Genomic DNA, 3,286 nt, shown 5'->3' with positions numbered 1-3,286 from the left:
CACACATATTTGATACAATAAGCTAAATTATGTTTACATATTTTAGGCACAAGTGCCCTACTACACTAATGTAACATTCTAAATCTGGGGTCCTGTTCCTAGCCGTGAGCCTGGATCACAGCTAAACCTGATACCAACCAGGCCTGGAACCCACAGTCACCAAATCTGTTACAAAATAAATTCAAGTGAATAAGTTTGAAGATCTAATTGGCTTTATTACGCAATTCATGAATCATGCAGACAACATCCCATCTAGCAAATAGAAGCATGCTCCAAGGGGTTGTAAGAAATAGAAGTTTTTATAGAAAAGAAGGGTAGGGCAAGGAAGCTATTAGCAAAAGAAAAGAAAGAATTATTTTGGGGCCAGAACACCTTGTTTGGGAAAAGGAGAATGGGCAAGGTTTTTATTGTGCAGATTGCTTCTTCCAATGGGGGACTGGGAGGGCACACTTGACAGTTTACCTCATTGGTGTTGACCAGAAAATTCCAGACTGGTTAATTAAGATTATATTTCTGCAAGAGATTTAAACAGCAATTAGGTCAGATATTAAATCTATGTTTGGTATCATGGACTTTAGCGCAACGATGCCATTTTGGGCCTATGGTTTTCTCTTTAACACTACCCTGTTAAAACAATTCAAATGAGTAAATTTAATGATCTAATTGAATTTATTCAACATTCATGAATTGGGCAGTATCCCATCTAGCAAATAGAAAGGAGCTCTGAAGAGCTGTACAAAATGTAAGAATTTTATAGGTAGAAGGAGGCAGGATAAGGAAGGTATTCTAGCTAAGAGCTGATTGTTTCAAGCAAGGTCATCTTTAGGGAACAGCAAGAGGTCTTAGGCAGATTAACTAAATAGTGCTGACCAGGTATTTCCAGATTGACTGGTTAAGATTACAATTCTGAGTCTATTTAAAGCTGTAATTGAATTAGGTGTTATGTCTTGGTTTGGTGACATGGACTTAGCACATGTGACTTCATTTAGAGCTTGTGTGTGTCTCTCTCTCTCTTCTCTCTTTTTTTTTTTTTTTAGCTTGTCTCTTTTTTTAACAATTCCCTTCAAATTCAGCGAAACTGAGATAGGTGATCAAAATTTAAAGCATTAGCACTACTCCAAGCTACCACTCCCAAGTTCTCGCAGTGTTTGCTGATCCTCTGCGTGATATTCAAGTCATGTGGTATACAAGTCATGATATTTTGGGCTGAGTCTGTATGGTATTCATAGATCACAACTTCATGTTCTTATTTTTTTATATCAGTCATTCTCTGTCCTTTTTTTACATTCCAGTCTTAGGGAGATCATTTGCTTGGTGGTTAGTAGTTGTGAACATGCATTGAAAGCTTTTCAGAGAATTCAGACTATTATGATTATCATAAGCAGGATAATTCCCAGTGTTTGGAGTGCATTTTAGACCAGTGGTCCTCAAGACCCAAAACCAATCAAAATCAAATCAGTCAAAAAATAAATAAATAAATAAATAAAAAAGACCTTATTGAAGGAGCCACTTTCTTAAGCCAAGGGGCTTATTTAGTAACCTTATTAGCTGGGTTTCAACTTCCCCAGAAGCATTAAATCAGGTTTGGCAATTGGGTCACCATCCACTTACTAAGTTAAAAGATAACAAAAGGCTATCCTATTAAGAATAACTTTGACCAGAGAGTCTAAGGATTTTTGTTGAGCAGCAGATTCCACAATACTTTTAAGAATTATGGAGAGGTTCCTGATTATAACCTCATGTATACTCACTTCTAAGCAAGGAAGTAGGGGCCTACCAAAGAAAATGAATCCTGAATCATAAAAACTTCCTGGTAGGTTCTTTCTAATTTGATGACGTAAATCTGGGGGAGCTGACTGATGAGGTATCTCACTTTATTTGTGACCAGTTAGCACAGTTAGATAACCTAAGAGGTATTGTCTAATGCATCAGCCATCTGGGAATTGATAGGCCCAAGAAGAATAATCATTACAAATATAAATCATGTTGGGGCACAAATCACTCCCACTAAGGTGGTTAATGGATTCAGTTGCAGAGATTGTTGCATTTTCCCATTCAAGCCAGGGGTCAGTTAGGTTTTTAGTGTGCTTAGAAAGTAAATTTTATAGCCTGAAATTAAGTTATTCTAAAATGTTTGCAAAGATGGGTGCTGCTGTTGAGACAATTGGGAAAGTACATTATAGTTGGAGAAAGGTAAAAACAGCACTGGATGTTCTAGCCATAAAAGTTGGACTCTGTAAGTGACTTTTAATGGAGGACAATTGGAAAGACAAATCCAGCAGTCTGAAATGTTACCTCCCTTAGCAATAGAGTGGAAGGTATGAATAATTTCATTATGTTTCTAGAACAATGCCAATACAAGAAACAGAAGAAGGATTTTATATTTATTTAATGTATGAAGTTTTAATTCAATGTCTTGCATGTACTTAGTCTACATTGATTTTAGCTACTTCACTTAGTAAATTTGAATTGAGATCTCCAGCATTTCCACATCTAACCAGATGTTAGATTCTTCTTTAGTTGTGAAATGTGTACCCAAGGTCTTGTTTCGTTGCAGTGTCAGTGGTCAGGGGCACTTGGTAAGGTCTCTTCTATGAGTTCCGCTTATGCAAAAACATCAGAATAAAACAATAACTCTCTGTAAATGACAAAAAGCTTTAAAATGTTCGTGATTAAAAATCAGTTGAGAGTTCATTATAATAGAATTGATTTAAAAAATTTGGTTATTTCTGTGACATACAACATTTTAAGATAATAACTGGAATATGACTGATAACATTACACTAGGACATATCAGATTTCCAGAAATTTAACAAATTCTGGAGTTGAGTGGTAGATTGAGAGAAACAAAGATGCCTCTCATAAATGGAGCTCCCTGAAAGGGAGGGTGGGAGGGAGAAGGTGTAAAGTTTCCTGAACAGCCCTGACTGGGAGAGCAGAGCGCTCCACGTGGCCTGCGGCAGTGCCCAGGCCTTAGGGCAAAAAGCAGAGAAGTGAGGACTGCAGAACAACAGTTGATTATTACCATCCATGTGTCCCGACCCGCAGGACCTAGTGCGGACCTAGTTATTGCGCGGAACCCGAGGAGGACCTTACCTGAAAGAAAACATGGGCGGGAGAAAAGAATGGAGGCAAGACAGTATTCTGATCAAGCCTCAAAATTTTATTCAGCAGCAAGAGTATTTATACAGGGCTAACAAAGGAGGGCAGGGCTAGCTGGGCGGGAGAGTATCTGTCACAGGCGCATTGGTTCTTAGCTGGGGGGGTGAGGAGGGGGAAGGGTTAG

This window comes from Pteropus alecto, unplaced genomic scaffold (assembly GCF_000325575.1).
Source record: "Pteropus alecto unplaced genomic scaffold, ASM32557v1 scaffold233, whole genome shotgun sequence".
NCBI classification, from domain to species: domain Eukaryota; kingdom Metazoa; phylum Chordata; class Mammalia; order Chiroptera; family Pteropodidae; genus Pteropus; species Pteropus alecto.
This window is presented reverse-complemented; position numbering follows the sequence as displayed.